This window comes from Rhinoraja longicauda, chromosome 25 (assembly GCF_053455715.1).
Source record: "Rhinoraja longicauda isolate Sanriku21f chromosome 25, sRhiLon1.1, whole genome shotgun sequence".
In the NCBI taxonomy this organism is placed as follows: Eukaryota; Metazoa; Chordata; class Chondrichthyes; order Rajiformes; family Arhynchobatidae; genus Rhinoraja; species Rhinoraja longicauda.
Genome location: NC_135977.1, coordinates 2834405 through 2854061, shown reverse-complemented (window position 1 = coordinate 2854061; position 19657 = coordinate 2834405). Strand labels below are relative to the sequence as shown.

Here is a 19657-nt window from a genome sequence, read left to right as displayed (position 1 = left end):
CTGTCCAAGGATTGCTGCTGTCGAAGATGACGCCCAACCCAGGCAACTATTTGCGTGCTAGCCACAGAAGCAGATGCACAATCCACATATTACACTTGCGCCACACTCTTAAATCTCCACTCCTACACCTATACACTATAATGGCTCGATTGTAATCATGTATTGTGTTTCTGCTGACTGGATAGCACCCAACAAAAGCTTTTAACTGTAACTCGGTGCATGTGACAATCTTGAGTCAAAGTCTGAACACTTACCATCGTACACAATACTTTCACCTCAGCACACAGTCACTCCCAATAGGCTGCTCCGCTCTCCCTCTAATTATTGTCTGCTGTGTCCCTCAATGAGACAATCAAACAACATTCATTTAAACCTGTTTAGGAAACAACTGCCGATACTGGTTTAAATCAAAGGTAGACACAAATTGCTGGAGTAACTCAGCGGGACAGGCAGCATCTCTGGATAGAAGGAATGGGTGACGTTTCGGGTCGAGACCCTTCTTCAGACTCTACTTTCTATCCAGAGATGTTGCCTGTCCTGCTGAGTTACACCAGCATTTTGTGTCTATCTTCGGTTTAAACGAGCATCTGCAGTTCCTTCCTGCAACATGAAACTTAGTAATGTGCCATAACAAAGTGCAAGTAATGCTCCACCTCTGCACGTATACAGGGTGTTTCTGTTGCATTTCTTGAACACAAAATGTTAATAAAAGAAAAAGCTAAACATTGAAAGACATCTGGGGCAGGTTTGTGAAGAGAAAAGGCAAGCTGATAATAGTCTGTGTCCTTTCTGTTCACAGATGAAGAATAACCTGCTGTGCAAATATGCCACTTCTATTTTTGTGTTAACATTCCTACACACTACAATTACAACTGGCAGTGTTGCTTCCCCCCCTTTCTCACAAAAAAAAAAGAATTCTCGGTTTCCAAAGCTGGAGTTTACAGCAACCTGTTGCAATTACTATACCTGGCCAGTTTCTAATAATTACTTGAGCTAAACACGAAGTGCTGGAGGAACTCAGTGGGTTAGCCAGCATCTGTGAAGGGTATGGGCAGGTGACGTTTTTGGTCGGGACCCTTCTTCAGACTGATTGTAGTGAAGGAAGAGAGAAAGCTGGAAAAGAGGTGGGGGCAGGACAAAACCTGGCAAGTGACAGGTGGGTACAGATGACAGGGTCAGTCAGTAAAGGTCGGGAGTGCAGGAGCAAAGAAGACCGTTGGCTCAGAGAAAGTAAGTGTTAATTGCAGGTTAAAGTCTGTTTAAAAAGAGCGCTAAAAGGACGCTAGCAGGCAATCAGTGAAGCGCATACCTCGAAGCTCGTCAGAGGAAGGCAGGATAGAAGTGAGTACGTGGATTGGCTGATCAATTAAATCAGAAGTTTATTTGATTAGGCAATTTAGTGACTGATATTGTCAAGACTTGCACAAGGCGTGCGTCTCTGTCTGGGTGCGGCCCTGTCGAAGGAAGTGCCCTGTGAGAAAAGTGCGAGTCTTTGGCTGCGAGCCTTTGGCTGCGAGTCTTTGGCTGAGGTGAGGAGGCTACAGTTGTTTTTGAGCCTGATTTGTTTTTAGACAATAAAGTAATGGCGGATAAGTTGGTGCAGTGTGTTTCCGGCAGGATGTGGGAAGGTAGGGACACCGCTGGAGCTTCTGGTAGCTACACCTCCAAGAACTGTGTCCAGGTGCAGCTCCTGAATGGACGTGTGGTGGGGTTGGAAAAGCAGCTGGATGACCTCAGGGCCATCCGGGAATGCGAGAGTTTCCTGGACAGGACCTACTGTGAGGTTGTCACGCCAAGGGTTCAGGTCGAGCGAAGGTGGGAGACCGTTTCAAGGGGGCGTGAACGTGGGCTCTAGGAGACCCTGGTGGCTGTGCCTATTGCAAACAGGTACACCCACTTGGGAGCTGTCGGGGCAGAAGACGCTTCCAGTCCGAGCGGCGGACAGGTTGGCGGCTCTAATCCAGGCAAGGAGACTCGACCAGGGAGACCGAAGTCAGGAAGAGCCATAGTAGGGGGTGACTCCATTGTCCGAGGTACGGACAGTAGATTCTGTGGCGGCAGGCGGGACTCGAGGATGGTCTGTTGCCTCCCTGGTGCCAGGGTTCAAGACATCACGGACCGGCTTCAGAACATCCTAGCAAGGGAAGGCGATCAACCGGAAGTAGTTTTGCATGTGGGCACGAACGACGTCGGGAGGAAGAGGAAGGAGATACTGCAACGTGAGTTTAGAGAGTTAGGAAGAAGACTAAGAAATAGGACGTCGAAGGTGGTTGTTTCTGGACTGCTACCTGTACCTCGTGCTGGTGAGGGCAGGAACAGAGAGATCGGGGATATGAATGTATGGCTGAGGGGCTGGTGCAGGGAGCAGGGATTTAGATTTCTGGACCACTGGGATCTCTTCTGGGGTAGGGGTAACCTGTACAAAAGGGACGGGTTGCACCTTAGCAGGGGGAACAACATTTTGGCAGGTAAGTTTGCTAGTGCTACACGTGTGGCTTTAAACTAAGTAGTGGGGGGGGAGGGGTTGACAAATTGGGAATATGAAGATGGTGTTAAAGGGGAAGCGAATACAGGAGAAATTGCAAAGGACTCTCGAATAAATGGGAAGGAAAGTTCTCGATGGTATATGAGAGTAAGGTCAGGACCAGTGGTGACCGGTGTGAGAGGGGAGGTGAATACCGAAGTTAAAGTGTTGTATTTAAATGTGCGAAGTATGAAAAATAAAGTGGATGAGCTTGAGGCTCAGTTAGACATTGGCAAGTATGATGTTGTGGGAATCACAGATACATGGCTACAAGAGGACCAGGGCTGGGAACTGAATATTCAGGGGTACACAACGCATGGAAAAGACAGACAGGTGGGCAGAGGGGTGGGGTCGCTCTGTTGGTAAGGAATGATATTCACTCCCTTGCAAGGGGTGACATAGAATCAGGAGATGTAGAATCAGTATGGATAGAAATGAGGAATTGTCAGGGTTAAACGACCCTAATGGGAGTTATCTACAGGCCCCCAAACAGTAGCCTCGACATAGGGTGCAAGTTGAATCAAGAGCTAAAATTGGCATGTCGCAAATGTAATGCTATGGTGGTTATGGGAGATTTCAACATGCAGGTAGACTGGGAAAATCAGGTTGGTAATGGACCCCTGGAAAGAGAGTTTGTGGAGTGCCTCCGAGATGGATTCTTAGAACAGCTTGTACTGGAGCCTACCAGGGAAAAGGCAATTCTGGATTTAGTGTTGTGTAATGAACCTGATCTGATAAGGGGACTCAAGGTAAAAGAGCCATTAGGATGCAGTGATCACAATATGATGTTTTACTCTACAAATTGAGAGGGAGAAGGGAAAATCGGAAGTGTCAGTATTACAGTATAGCAAACGGGATTACAGAGGCATGAGGCAGCAGCTGGCCAGATTTGACTGGAAGGAGGCCCTCGCAGGGAAGACGGTGGAACAGCAATGGCAGGTATTCCTGGGAACAATGCAGAAGTTGCAGGGTCAATTTATCCCAAAGTGGAGGAAAGATTCTAAGGGGAGTAAGAGGCACCCGTGGCTGACAAGGGAAGTCAAGGACAGCATAAAAATAAAAGAGAAGTATATCATAGCAAAGAAGAGTGGGAAGCCAGAGGATTGGGAATCTTTTAAAGAGCAACAGAAGATAACTAAAAAGGCAATATGGGGAGAAAAGATGAGGTACGAGGGTAAGCTAGCCAATAATACAAAGGAGGATAGTAAAAGCTTTTTTAGGTTTGTGAAGAGGAAAAAATTGTCAAGGCAAATATGGGTTCCTTGAAGTCAGAAGCAGGGGAACAAGGAAATGGCAGACGAGTTGAACCGGTTGTCCAGTCACTCTACACTTCCATCCCCCACAAGGATGGTCTCGAAGCCCTCCGTTTCTTCCTCGACCGTAGAACCAGCCAATCCCCATCGACCAACACTCTCCTCCGCCTAGCAGAGCTGGTTCTTACCCTCAACAACTTCTCCTTTGACTCCTCCCACTTCCTCCAAACCAGAGGCGTAGCTATGGGCACTCGCATGGGCCCTAGCTACGACTGCCTCTTTGTCGGGTACGTCGAACAATCCCTGTTCCAGACGTACACTGGCCCCATCCCCGAACTCTACCTCCGCTACATCGACGACTGCATTGGTGCTACCTCTTGCACCCATGTAGAACTCACTGACTTCATACACTTCACCTCCAATTTCCATCCTGCCCTTAAATATACCTGGACTATCTCTGACATCTCCCTCCCGTTTCTGGACCTCACCATCTCCATCACAGGAGACAGACTAGTGACGGACATTTACTACAAACCCACCGACTCGCACAGCTATCTGGACTACACTTCTTCCCACCCGGTCCCCTGCAAAAAGTCTATCCCCTACTCCCAATTCCTCCGTCTACGCCGCATCTGCGCCCGGGATGAGGTGTTTCACACTAGGGCTTCCGAGATGTCCTCGTTCTTCAGAAAACGGGGCTTCCCCTCCTCCATTATAGATGAGGCTCTCACTAGGGTCTCTTCTACATCCCGCAGCTCCGCTCTTGCTCCCCCTCCCCCCACTCGCAACAAGGACAGGATCCCCCTCGTTCTCACCTTCCACCCCACCAGCCAGCGGATCCAGCATATCATCCACCAACATTTCCGTCACCTACAACGGGACCCCACCACTGGCCATATCTTCCCATCCCCTCCCCTCTCTGCGTTCCGCAGAGACCGTTCCCTCCGTAACTCCCTGGTCCACTCGTCCCTTCCTACCCAAACCACCCCACTCCCGGGCACTTTCCCCTGCAACCGCACGAGATGCAACACCTGTCCCTTTACCTCCCCCCTCAACTCCATCAAAGGACCCAAACAGTCTTTCCAGGTGAGACAGAGATTCACCTGCACCTCCTCCAACCTCATCTATTGCATCCGCTGCTCTAGATGTCAACTTATTTATATCGGCGAAACCAAGCGCAGGCTCGGCGATCACTTCGCTGAACACCTGCGCTCGGTCCGCATTAACCAAACTGATCTCCCGGTGGCCCAGCACTTTAACTCCCCCTCCCATTCCCAGTCTGACCTCTCTGTCATGGGCCTCCTCCAATGCCATAGTGAGGCCCGCCGGAAATTGGAGGAGCAGCACCTCATATTTCGCCTGGGCAGTTTGCAGCCCGGTGGTATGAACGTCGACTTCTCCAACTTCAGATAGCTCCTCTGTCCATCCTTTCCCCTCCTCCTTCCCATATCTCTCTCTATCTTCCTGTCTCCACCCTTATCCTTCCTTTGTCCCGCCCTCCTGACATCAGTCTGAAGAAGGGTCTCGACCTGAAACGTCACCCATTCCTTCTCTCCCGAGATGCTGCCTGACCTGCTGAGTTACTCCAGCATTTTGTGAATAAATCGAGTTGAACCGGTTCTTTGGATCTGTCTTTACTAAGGAAGATACAAACAATCTCCCAGATGTTCTAGTGGTCAGAGATCCTAGGGTGACGGAGGAACTGAAGGAGATTCACATTAGGCAAGAAATGGTATTGGGTAGACTGATGGGACTGAAGGCTGATAAATCTCCAGGGCCTGATGGGCTTCATCCCAGGGTACTTAAGGAGGTGGCTCCAGAAATTGTGGACGCATTGGTGATCATTTTCTAATGTTGTATAGATTCAGGATCAGTTCCTGTGGATTGGAGGGTAGCTAATGTTATCCCACTTTTTAAGAAAGGAGGGAGAGAGAAAACGGGAAATTATAGACCAGTTAGTTTAATATCAGTGGGGGGGAAGATGCTGGAGTCAATTACAAAAAAAAGGAGAAATTGCGGAGCATTTGGATAGCAGTAACAGGATCGTTCCGAGTCAGCATGGATTTACAAAGGGGAAATATCATGCTTGACTAATCTATTTAAATTTTTTGAGGATGTAACTAGGAAAATTGACAGGGGAGAGCCAGTGGATGTGGTGTACCTCGACTTTCAGAAAGCCTTCGATAAGGTCCCACATGGGAGATTAGTGGGCAAAATTAGAGCACATGGTATTGGGGGTAGGGTACTGACATGGATTGACATTGGTTGACAGACAGAAAGCAAAGAGTGGGGATAAATGGATCCCTTTCAGAATGGCAGGCAGTGACTAGTGGGGTACCGCAAGGCTCGGTGCTGGGACCGCAGCTATTTACAATATACATTAATGACTTGGATGAAGGGATTAAAAGTACCATTAGCAAATTTGTAGATGATACAAAGCTGGGTGGCAGTGTGAACTGTGAGGAAGATGCTATGAGGTTGCAGGGTTACTTGGACAGGTTGTATGAGTGGGCGGATGCATGACAGATGCAGTTTAATGTGGATGTGTGAGGTTATCCACTTTGGTGGTAAGAATAAGAAGGCAGGTTATTATCTGAATGGTGTCAAGTTAGGAAAAGGGGACGTACAACGAGATCTGGGTGTCCTAGTGCATCAGTCACTGAAAGGAGGCATGCAGGTACAGCAGGCAGTGAAGAAAGCCAATGGAATGTTGGCCTTCATAACAAGAGGAGTTGAGTACAGGAGCAAAGAGGTCCTTCTGCAGTTGTATAGGGCCTAAGTGAGACCGCACCTGGAGTACTGTGTGCAGTTTTGGTCTCCAAATTTGAGGTAGGATATTCTTGCTATTGAGGCCGTGCAGCGTAGGTTTACTAAGTTAATTCCCGGAATGGCGGGACTGTCATATGTTGAAAGACTGGAGTGGCTAGGCTTGTATACACTGGAATTTAGAAGGATGACAAGGGATCTTATCGAAACATATAAGATTATTAAGGGGTTGGACACGTTAGAGGCAAGAAACATGTCCCCAATGTTGGGGGAGTCCAGAACCAGGGGCCACAGTTTAAGAATAAGGGATAGGCCATTTAGAACGGAGATGAGGAAAAACTTTTTCAGTCAGAGAGTTGTAAATATGTGGAATTCACTGCCTCAGAAGACAGTGGAGGCGAATTCTCTGAATGCATTCAAGAGAGAGCTGGATAGAGCTCTTAAGGATAGCGGAGTCAGGGGGTATGGGGAGAAGGCAGGAACGGGGTACTGATTGAGAATGATCAGCCATGATCACATTGAATGGTGGTGCTGGCTCGAAGGGCCGAATAGCCTACTCCTGCACTTATTGTCTATTGTCTATTGTTTGATTGGTAGATTGGTGGAGAAAGGATGGAGATGAAACGGAAAGAAAAGGATGACATGAGGAGAGGTTAAATGTAAAGTCAGAGGGAGTGATATTATGGGGACACTGGGGGAGGGGTGGGTTAGTGTGAGTAATGGGTGCACACTGGATGGAGGGGACACAGGAAGAAGAGAGGGAGAATGGGGGGTTACTTAAAATTGGAACATTCAATGGTCAGATTGTTGGGTTTCGAGCTTATTAAGCAGAATATAAGGTGATGCTCCTCCAGTTTGCATGTGGCCTCACTCTGGCAATATTTCTTTGTCTTTGTCGGTTGAGCAGGCTGGGACATTATTCCTTGGAGAGCAGAAGGATGAGGGGTGATCTTATAAAGGTGTACAATATTATGAGAGGGGAAGATTGTGTAAACGCACAGAATCGTTTACCCAGAGTAGGCGAATCGAGAACCAGAGGACATCGGTTTAAGGTGAGGAGGAGAGATTTAATAGGAACCTTTAGTTCCAATTTAATAGGAACCTTTAGTTGCCTTAGAAGTAACTTTTTCACCCAAAGGGTGGTGGGCGTATGGAACGAGCGGCCGGAAGAGGTAGTTGAGGCAGGTTATATTGCAACATTTAAGAAATATTTAGGTAGATACATGGATAAAATAGGTTTGGTGAGATATATTGGCCAAACGCAGGCAGGTGGGACTAGTGTAGATGGGGCATGTTGGTCGGCTTGGGCAAGTTGGGACGAAGTGCCTGTTTCCATGCTGTATGACTATGACGCTGTATGACTTTGAGGGCAAAAGCAATGGTCAAAACAATCCATGTCCTGTAAATAATGTGGCTCGCTCAAAGATGAAGTCTATTGACCTGCAACTGAGATGAGAAATGGGTCTTGCTGCTTGTGATGGAGGACAGCCCATAAAGATTATGAAATTGGGAAATATTGCTGCCACCAAGATCATTTTCAGTTCCAGTAAATCCCTGCCGGACAGCTGGATTGCGTTGGTGGGCACACTGTGTGCTGCTTCACGCTTCGCCAGCGAAAATTGATCACGGATGTCAGGTACATAATCACATATTTTGAAATGTTATTCATTGTCTCAGAGTGGAATAATGGAAAAGCAAACATGAAAGTGTATGATTATCAACAATTTTGGTGATTTGTCGAATGGATAAATGTCACAAGATTTGCCCGATGCTCCATTAGCTGGAGTGTTAACGTTCACAGGAGTGGCTTTAGATAAAATAATACGCATAGAGCAGCTGGCAGGAGAATAATTGCATATGATATTTACAGTAGCTGCAAAAAACAACATTGCACAGTGTAATGACAGACCATTGATTGAAATACCTGATACACCGTGCCACCTGTATGTAATTGTATTTTGGAAGAATTCTATTTTTGCATCTTCAAAATTGCCACGATAAATTTTATTTTTAAAGAATTTCAAATGTTAATGTGGGTGAAATTCTAAACTGATGTCGGTAGGCAATATTGGTTTTGATTATTGTGCATCCATCGTTTGTTTGGAAACAAAACACCAAGTGGAACTCAGCGGTTCATGCAGCACCTGGGGAGAGAGTGGACTGGCGATGTTTCAGAGAACTCAGACTGAGCACAAGAAGGTTGCGGGTGAAAGGTTCAAGGACCTTTTGACAATAGACAATCGGTGCAGGAGGAGGCCATTCGGCCCTTCGAGCCAACACCGCCATTCAATGTGATCATGGCTGATCATTCTCAATCAGTACCCCAGCTCTCTCTTGAATGCATTCACAGAATTGGCCTCCACTGCCTTGTGAGGCAGAGAATTCCACAGATTTACAACTCTCTGACTGAAATGGCCTACGTCTTATTCTTAAACTGTGGCCCCTTGTTCTGGACTCCCCCAACATTGGGAACATGTTTCCTGCCTCTAACGTGTCCAACCCATTAATAATATTATACGTTTCGATAAGATCTCTCATCCTTCTAAATTCCAGTGTATACAAGCCTAGTCGATCCAGTCTTTCAACATACGATAGTCCCGCCATTCCTGGAATTAACCTAGTAAATTGGATAGGTACATGGATAGAACAGGTTTAGAGAGAGATATGGGTCAAATATGGGCAGTTGGGATTCGAGTTTACCGTGGCGAGGGCAAGTTGGGTAGAAGGGCCCGTTTCTATGCATGATGATCCATGTCTATATGACCCATTATAACGAGGGTTTACTCCACATGAATACAATCTAAGCCATCCCCTCCCCCTCATTGTGAAATATTACAGTCACTTGCGTTGAACCTGAATGCTGATGTAATACAAACAAGTTGCCATCTTAGCCAAAAGCAAATACTGCCGTTCTCTCGTAAATAGTTGTATCTCTGCTTACTCGTGCGGGAGAATCAAACGTGCAGAGACCATCAAAGAGAATTTTGAACTCATTCTGCGTCACAGGCTGTGAGACAAAGAGAACGCAAGTCCCAATTTGATTATTTATTTTCCCTTTCATCTTTTCCTGCTCGGTTGAATCTCACTCTTTTTCTTTGCTGCAATAAAAATGTAATTAAGGAATGGAAGCAGCGAGCTCCTGAATTTTGTCCTAGTCACGGCGCAGCGGTAGAGTTGCTGTCTCATGGCGCCCGAGACCCGGCTTCAATCCTGTTCTCGGGAGCTGCCTGTGTGCAGTTTACGCATTCTCCCTGCAGATGCGTAAATAACTGCAAATAACTGCAGATGCTGGTACAAATCGAAGGTATTTATTCACAAAATGCTGGAGTAACTCAGCAGGTCAGGCAGCATCTCAGGAGAGAAGGAATGGGTGACGTTTCGGGTCAAGTCCCTTCTTCAGACTGATGTTACAAATCAGTTTCGTTGGCAAGAGAGAACAAAAGCAATACTTGTCTTGGTATGTGCGGGGTCCGGTTTACACCAGCACACCTCCCTCTCCCTCTCCCTCTCCCTCTCCCTCTCCCTCTCCCTCTCCCTCTCCCTCTCCCTCTCCCTCTCCCTCTCCCTCTCCCTCTCCCTCTCCCTCTCCCTCTCCCTCTCCCTCTCCCTCTCCCTCTCCCTCTCCCTCTCCCTCTCCCTCTCCCTCTCCCTCTCCCTCTCCCTCTCCCTCTCCCTCTCCCTCTCCCTCTCCCTCTCCCTCTCCCTCTCCCTCTCTCCCTCTCTCTCCATCTCTCCCTCCATCTCTCTCTCCATCTCTCCCTCCATCTCTCCCTCCATCTCTCTCTCCATCTCTCCATCTCTCTCTCTCTCTCTCTCTCTCTCTCTCTCTCTCTCTCTCTCTCTCTCTCTCTCTCTCTCTCTCTCTCTCTCTCTCTCTCTCTCTCTCTCTCTCTCTCTCTCTCTCTCTCTCTCTCTCTCTCTCTCTCTCTCTCTCTCTCTCTCCCCCTCTCTCTCTCTCTCCCCCTCTCTCTCTCTCTCTCCCCCTCCCCCCTCCCCCCTCCCCCCTCTCCCCTCTCCCCTCTCCCCTCTTCTCCTCTCCCCTCTTCTCCTCTCCCCTCTTCTCCTCTCGCTCTCCACTCTCTCTGTGAATAATAACACAGAAATTGTAATGTAAACAAAATACATGATAATTTATTCCCAAAATGTGGTCTGTTTATTCATTCCACAGATAGAAACATAGAAACATAGAAAATAGGTGCAGGAGTAGGCCATTCGGCCCTTCGAGCCTGCACCGCCATTCAATATGATCATGGCTGATCATCCAGCTCAGTATCCTGTACCTGCCTTCTCTCCATACCCCCTGATCCCTTTAGCAAAAAGGGCCACATCTAACTCCCTCTTAAATATAGCCAATGAACTGGCCTCAACTAACTTCTGTGGCAGAGAATTCCACAGACTCACCACTCTCTGTGTGAAGAAATGTTTTCTCATCTCGGTCCTAGAAAACTTCCCCCTTATCCTTAAGCTGTGACCCCTGGTTCTGGACTCCCCCAACATCGGGAACAATCTTCCCACATCTAGCCTCTCCAACCCCTTAAAATTTTTATATGTTTCTATAAGATCCCCCCTCAGTCTTCTAAATTCCAGCGAGTACAAGCCCAGTCTATCCAGTTTTTCCTCATATGAAAGTCCCGCCATCCCAGGGATCAATCTGGTGAACCTTCTCTGTACTCCCTCTAAGGCAAGAACGTCTTTCCTCAGGTTAGGAGACCAAAACTGCACACAATACTCCAGGTGCGGTCTCACCAAGGCCCTGTACAACTGCAGCAGAACCTCCCTGCTCCTAAACTTAAATCCTCTTGCTATGAATGCCAACATACCATTCGCTTTCTTCACTGCCTGCTGCACCTGCATGCTTGCTTTCAATGACTGGTGCACCATGACACCCAGGTCACGTTGCATCTCCCCTTCTCCCAATCGGTCACCATTCAGGTAATGCTCTGCTTTCCTGTTCTTGCCGCCAAAGTGGATAACCTCACATTTATCCACATTATATTGCATCTGCCATGCATTTGCCCACTCGCCTAATCTATCCAAGTCACTCTGCAGCCTCCTAGCATCCTCCTCGCAGCTAACACTGCCACCCAGCTTCGTGTCATCCGCAAACTTAGAGATGTTGCATTCAATTCCCTCGTCCAAATCATTAATATACACTGTAAATAACTGGGGTCCCAGCACTGAGCCTTGCGGTACCCCACTAGTCACTGCCTGCCATTCCGAAAAGGACCCGTTTATTCCTACTCTTTGCTTCCTGTCCGCCAACCAATTTTCTATCCACCTCAACACTGAACCCTCAATACCGTGTGCTTTAAGTTTGTACACCAATCTCCTATGTGGGACCTTGTCGAAGGCCTTCTGAAAGTCCAGATATAACACATCAACTGGTTCTCCCTTATCCACTCTACTAGTTACATCCTCGAAAAATTCTATAAGATTCGTCAGACATGATTTTCCTTTGGTAAATCCATGCTGACTTTGTCCGATGATTTCACCACTTTCCAAATGTGATGCTATCACATCTTTAATAACTGACTCTAGCATTTTCCCCACTACCGATGTTAGGCTAACTGGTCTATAATTCCCCGTTTTCTTTCTCCCTCCCTTTTTAAAAAATGGGGTTACATTAGCTACCCTCCAGTCCTCAGGAACTACTCCAGAATCTAAAGAGTTTTGAAAAATTATCACTAATGCATCCACTATTTCTGAGGCTACTCCCTTAAGCACTCTGGGATGCAGCCTATCTGGCCCTGGGGATTTATCTGCCTTTAATCCATTTAATTTACCGAACACCACTTCCCGACTAACCTGGATTTCCCTCAGTTCCTCCATCTCATTAGACCCCCGGACCCCCGCTATTTCCGGCAGACGGTTTATGTCTTCCTTAGTGAAGACAGAACCAAAGTATTTGTTCAATTGGTCTGCCATCTCCTTGTTCCCTATGATCAATTCACCTGTTTCCGACTGCAAGGGACCTACATTTGTCTTAACTAATCTTTTTCTCTTGACATATCTATAAAAGCTTTTGCAGTCAGTTTTTATGTTCCTTGCCAGTTTTCCCTCATAATCTATTTTCCCTTTCCTAATTAAGCCCTTTGTCCTCCTCTGCTGGACTCTGAATTTCTCCCAGTCCTCTGGTATGCTACTTTTTCTGGCTAATCTGTATGCTTCATCTTTTGTTTTAATACTATCCTTGATTTCCCTTGTTAGCCACGGATGCACTACCTTTCCTGGTTTGTTCTTTTGCCAAACTGGGATGAACACTTGTTGTAGTTCATCCATGAGACCTTTAAATGCCTTCCATTGCATGTCCACCGTCAACCCTTTCAGCATCAATCGCCAGTCTATCTTGGACAATTCACGCCTCATACCCTCAAAGTTACCTTTCTTTAAGTTCAGAACACTTGTTTCTGTATCGACTTTGTCACTCTCCATCCTAATGAAGAACTCTACCATATTATGATCACTCTTGCCCAAGGGGCCTCGCACAACAAGACTGCTAACTAACCCTTCCTCATTACTCAATACCAGTCTAGAATGGCCTGTTCTCTCGTTGGTTCCTCGACATGTTGGTTTAGAAAACCATCTCTCAAACATTCCAAGAAATCCTCTTCCTCAGCACCCCTGCCAGTTTGGTTCACCCAATCTATATGTAGATTGAAGTCACCCATTATAACTGCTGCACCTTTAGTGCACGCATTTCTAATTTCCTGCTTGATGCCATCCCCAACCTCACTACTGCTGTTAGGTGGCCTGTACACAACTCCCACTAGCGTTTTCTGCCCCTTAGTGTTTCGTAGCTCTACCCATATCGATTCCACTTCCTCCAAGCTAATGTCCTTCCTTTCCACTGCTTTAATCTCCTCTCTAACCAGTAACGCTACCCCACCTCCTTTTCCTTTCTGTTGAGCTCCCAGCCTTGGTCACCCTGGAGCCATGTCTCCGTAATCCCAACTATATCATAATCATTAATAATTATCTCCACATTTAATTCATCCACCTTATTACGTATACTCCTTGCATTGAGACACAAAGCCTTCAGGCTTGTTTTTACAACTCTCTTACCCCCGGGCGGCACGGTAGCGCAGCGGTAGAGTTGCTGCTTTACAGCGAATGCAGCGCCGGAGACTCAGGTTCGATCCTGACTACGGGTGCTGCACTGTAAGGAGTTTGTACGTTCTCCCCATGACCTGCGTGGGTTTTCTCCGAGATCTTCGGTTTCCTCCCACACTCCAAAGACATACAGGTATGTAGGTTAATTGGCTGGGTAAATGTAAAAAAAATAAAAAATTGTCCCTAGTGGGTGTAGGATAGTGTTAATGTACGGGGATCGCTGGGCGGCACGGACTTGGAGGGCCGAAAAGGCCTGTTTCCGGCTGTATATATATGATATGATATATGATATACAATTATGTTGAAAAGTGGCCCTTTTTGATTTTTGCCCTGGATTTGTCTGCCTGCCACTTTTACTTTTCACCTTGCTACCTGTTGCTTCTACCCTCATTTTACACCCCTCTGTCTCTCTGCTCCTGCTCCCATCCCCCTGCCACATTAGTTTAAATCCTCCCCGACAGCACTAGCAAACACTCCCCCTAGGACATTGGTTCCATTCCAGCTCAGGTGCAGACCGTCCTGTTTGTACGATGCTGCCTAACCTTTTGAATTACTCCAACGCTTTTTATTTTACTTGAGATTCCAGCATCTGCAGTCCCTCAGGCCTCTCAAATTTATTTTGGGTTGTTGTTTGAGGGATTTGCCCGTGGCGTCTCTCGGCTTCTCCCTGTTAGTTTGCTTCTCTCCACTTTGGTGGACAGATTAGATTTAATTTCCTCTTTTGCGCGGTTAATGTGATGCTGCAGTGAAGCAGCAGAGATTGTGCACTGAACTCCTGGAGTGAGTTTTTATACACAAAATGCTGGAGTAACTCAGCAGGTCAGGCAGCATCTCGGGAGAGAAGGAATGGGTGACGTTTCGGGTCGAGACCCTTCTTCAGACTGATGTCAGGGGGGCGGGACAAAGGAAGGATATAGGTGGAGACAGGAAGATAGAGGGAGAACTGGGAAGGAGGAGGGGAAGAGAGGGACAGAGGAACTATCCAAAGTTGGAGAAGTCGATGTTCATACCATTGGGCTGCAAGCTGCCCAAGCGAAATATGAGGTGCTGTTCCTTCAATTTCCGGTGGGCCTCACTATGGAACTGGAGGAGGCCCATGACAGAAAGGTCAGACTGGGAATGGGAGGGGGAGTTGAAGTGCTCGGCCACCGGGAGATCAGTTCGGTCAATGCGGACCGAGCGCAGGTGTTCAGCGAAGTGATCGCCGAGCCTGCGCTCGGTTTCGCCGATGTATATAAGTTGACATCTAGAGCAGCGGATGCAATAGATGAGGTTGGAGGAGGTGCAGGTGAACCTTTGTCTCACCTGGAAAGACTGTTTGGGCCCTTGGATGGAGTTGAGGGGGGAGGTAAAGGGACAGGTGTTGCATCTTGTGCGGTTGCAGGGGAAAGTGCTCGGGGTTGGGGTGGTTTAGGTAAGAAGGGACGAGTGGACCAGGGAGTTACGGAGGGAACGGTCTCTGCGGAATGCAAAGGGGAGGGGATTAGAAGATATGGCCAGTGGTGGGGTCCCGTTGTAGGTGACAGAAATGTTGGCGGATGATTTGTTGGATCCGCTGGCTGGTGGGGTGGAAGGTGAGAACGAGGGGGATTCTGTCCTTGTTGCAAGTGGGGGGAGGGGGAGCAAGAGCGGAGCTGCGGGATGTAGAAGAGACCCTAGTGAGAGTCTCATCTATAATGGAGGAGGGGAAGCCCCATTTCCTGAAGAACGAGGACATCTCTGAAGCCCTAGTCTGAAACACCTCATCCCGAGCGCAGATGCGGCGTAGACGGAGGAATTGGGAGTAGGGGATAGACTTTTTGCAGGGGACCGGGTGGGAAGAAGTGTAGTCCAGATAGCTGTGCGAGTCAGTGGGTTTATAGTAAATGTCCGTCACTAGTCTGTCTCCTGTGATGGAGATGGTGAGGTCCAGAAACGGGAGGGAGATGTCGGAGATAGTCCAGGTATATTTAAGGGCAGGATGGAAATTGGAGGTAAAGTGTATGAAGTCAGTGAGTTGTGCATGGGTACAAGAGGTAGCACCAATGCAGTCGTCAATGTAGCGGAGGTAGAGTTCGGGGATGGGGCCGGTGTACGCCCGGAACAGGGATTGTTCGACGTACCCGACAAAGAGGCAGGCATGGCTAGGGCCCATGCGAGTGCCCATAGCTACGCCTCTGGTTTGGAGGAAGTGGGAGGAGTCAAAGGAGAAGTTGTTGAGGGTGAGAACCAGCTCTGCTAGGCGGAGGAGAGTGTTGGTAGATGGGGATTGGCTGGTTCTACGGTCGAGGAAGAAACGGAGGGCTTCGAGACCATCCTTGTAGGGGATGGAAGTGTAGAGTGACTGGACATCCATGGTAAAGATGAGGGAGTGGGGGCCTGGGAACCGGAAGTTATCCTGGAGTGAGTTTGTCTTCAAATGAAGACAGTTGAGTCGATCTACCAGCATCGTCAAAATGATGAATGTCATGCAACCTTGACCGGAAATCAGCCTCTAAAGGTTAAATTCTCGCGACTCTTCACTCTTTTTCCACCATTATATGATTGATCTTGCTTGCAACATCACTTAATAAATCTTCTCCCAACCCGCGGCAAGAAATATCGACAGAGTTGTAAGCAGAGGTTCGGTTCATTTGCCGTTGAGGGGAATCATTCACAGTATGTTGTTTGTCCACTGAGTTGATCTAAATGAGAATGCCAGTTCAGTTTTGCATCAACAATCTGGCATTGTTCCTCTCTTCACAACCAACAGAGATAATTGACCTCCGGTGGTGAATGCAGCATAATATATGGAGGAAAGGACCTCTGTTCAGAACAGTACCAGCATCTGCAGTTATTTTCTTATACTACCTGTTGCTCCACTGTGATTTCTCCTCATGGTATGTCCACTTTGAAGAAGTTCTCCTCCTCTCTTCGACGAGAGTTTAGCTGAAGAAGGGTCTCGACCCGAAAGGTTACCCATTCCTTCTCTCCTGAGATGCTGCCTGACCTGCTGAGTTACTCCAGTATTTTGTGAATAAATACCTTCGATTTGTACCAGCATCTGCAGTTATTTTCTTATACTATTTGTTCAGAACAGGTTCGACAAGATTATGATTGTCATCTTAATGCCTTGATTTAAACGCATGGTTGAAATCGTATCCTGGTGTATATTAATGTGTGACAATGTGGTGTCCCATTTAAAATACTGCAAAGTTAAGTCTAAGTATTGCAAATTGGGGTCTCGCTCATTTTGATTTAAAAGTAACTCTGAGTTAAGAGTAACTCAGCGGGACAGGCACCATCTCTGGAGAACGTGGATAGGTGACGTTTCAGGTCCGGACCCTTCTTCAGACTGATGAGATGCCCTGACCCGAAATGTCACTTATCCATGTTCTCTAGAGACGATGCCTGACCACCTGACTTACTCCAATACTTCATGTTCTTTTGCCTAAGCCAGCATCTACAGTTTCTTGTTTCTAAGCTCTGTTGATAAGTCGGAAATGTCCCAGAAGTGTGAAAATGTGCACTTCCAGATTCAGGGACAATTTCTTCCCAGTTTTAATCAAGTAACTGAACCATCCTATCACCAATTAGAGAGCTACCATCTACCTCATTGGAGACCCTCAAACTATCTTTGATCGGACTTTTCTAGACTTTATCTTGCACTAAATGTGTGTACCGTGGGTGTGCCTGATTGTAATCATATGTAGTCTTTCTGCTGGCTGGATAACACATTAAAATAAAGCTTTTCACTGTACCTCAGTACACGTGACAATAAACTGAACTAAAGTTTTAAAAAGTATCAGAAAAGAGAAATGAAACTTCATTTGTATAAAAGTACTCTAAATCTGCCTCGCCAATTGCTGATTTTAAATCTTGTTCACAACTATTCCATGAAGCTGACAGTATAGCCCATCGAGGGACCCAATCATCCCACTGATACAAAGTGAAAGGCCTGGTTCCCTGGAGAAAAGGAGAGAATAATCTTTCGGGTCCAGTATTCTTGGGCACTTCCTTGCAAGGCACTTGATCAATATTAGAAGACTATATTAGTAGCTGGCCTGAGGGCAAAGAACAGTAAAATAGAGCAAAGGTCTATTTAAATAAAACTGTGGAAATAAATCAACGCGTGCTTTTAAAAAAATGTTATTTTTATCATTCTTCTTGTGACAAGTTTGTATATAATTTGGTATACAGTTATGCTGGGAATGGAAGGATATGGATTATGTGCAGGCAGAAAAGAATTGGTCTTGGCATGATGTACAGTACAGACACTGTGGGCCGAAAGGCCTGTTCTTGTGCTGTACTGTTCTATGTGCCACAGGTTTGTGTGACTTTATTGGTTTAACCAACCTGAGTTTTGAACCGGTTGTAATCAGATGGAATGATGGTTAAAATGGAGTGGTGGCTGATGCATTCCTTTCTCTGAAATCTTAGATTCACATTGGCTTAAAACGAAGGTCATTTAAGTGGCAGGTGTGAAGAGCCGTGGCATGCCTTTGATATGTTAAGCACACAGATAAAATGGAGATTCTTGCTATTGTTATCTCGTGCAGTCCCCCGAGTTCCATGATGACCTGCTTCCACTCCACTTCTGTGGTTCATGAGTTGACTGAGACTTGTGCAGTGTGGCACGGTGGCTCTGTGGGGGAGGGCCACAGTTTAGGGTCCTTCCGCTGCTGGACATGGGGGGCAGGGTGTGGTGGAGACGCCCCTCCAAATAAGGGATTCTGTGTAAATTTCTGTGTGAATTTGGAAATGAATATCTGCATTGAATGTGTAACCTCCGGAAATGTCGGATGGGGTTTTTGAAAAGAAGATGGTTTGTAAATATTTATTACTTGAATAAAGTATTTTTTTATTTAAAAAGAGTTGCTGCCTTACAGCGCTTGCAGCATTGGAGACCCGGTTTTGATCCCGACCACGGGTGCTGTCTTACGGAGATTGTACGTTCTCCCTGTGACCGCGTGGGTTTTCTCCGGGAATTTCGGTTTCCTCCCACACTCTGCACTCTTTCCAGTTTAACGACACCCTTCCGGCAGCAGAGCAATCAAGCCAAGCACAACACCAAGTGCGGCCTCACCTTGTCATGAGCCTTGTGCGTCAGTGAAGAGTCCGTGTGCCAGGAATTCCTGAGCGTGGTTTCACAAACGGACGGGTGGGCCACAAGGGGGGGGGGGGGGGGAGTGGGGTTGTTACCTAAAATTGGAGTATTCATTGTTCATACCGTTAGGTTCAAGCTTCCTTGGAGGGAGTTGGGACAAAAATGATTATGCTATGAGCTGAGTGAATCCCATATCATTCTGCAGTGGAAGACCATTCCAGAGGTTAGTCACAGAATTTTAAAAAAGGGAACTATGCTATTTAGATTTTTTTTTTAGATTTAGAGATACAGCGCGGAAACAGGCCCTTCGGCCCACCGAGTCCGCACCGCCCAGCGATCCCCGCACATTAACACTATCCTACACACTCTAGGGACAATTTTTACATTTTACCCAGTCAATTAACCTACATACCTATACGTCTTTGGAGTGTGGGAGGAAACCGAAGATCTCGGAGAAAACCCACGCAGGTCACGGGGAGAACGTACAAACTCCGTACAGACAGCGCCCGTAGTCAGGATCGAACCTGAGTCTCCGGCGCTGCATTCGCTGTAAGGCGGCAACTCTACCGCTGCGCCACCGTGCCGCCTAATGGTGACAGTATTGACAGTAACGATACGATACGATAGAACTTTATCCCGGGGGGAGATTGGTCTGCCTATAGTCATGTAACCATCCATGACTGTAACCGTATTGGCATGCTTTTGCGCCTAGGCCTTTTTCACTGTCTCCAGTGACCAAAATGAATGGAAGGAGACCAGAGCAGTGAGATGGTGAAGGAAGCAATGCTTCCTTGCAACTTGCATTTGAAGTGGCATTGAGGAGGGTTTGAGATAGACACATGGATATGCAGGGAACGGAGGGGCGTGTGGCTCACGTGCAGGCAAATGAGATCAGTTTATCTTGGCATAGTTGTGGATCAAAGTTCTTGTTGTGAGTCA

The 19657-nt window shown here is 47.1% G+C and overlaps 1 protein-coding gene across 3 annotated transcripts in view; it reads left to right on the top strand.

The window, feature by feature from the left end:
- The window catches only part of tango2 (transport and golgi organization 2 homolog (Drosophila)), a 111137-nt gene that overhangs the window by 28832 nt on the left and 62648 nt on the right, over window positions 1-19657 (top strand). Inside the window, exon 1 of one of the 3 annotated variants that reach the window (XM_078421195.1) lies at window positions 9453-9568. The exons of the other annotated variants lie outside the window; for them this stretch is intronic. The gene's annotated coding sequence lies outside the window, so the exon portion shown is untranslated. Of the gene's footprint in view, window positions 1-9452; window positions 9569-19657 lie in introns of those variants that run through there. 3 annotated transcript variants of the gene reach the window in all.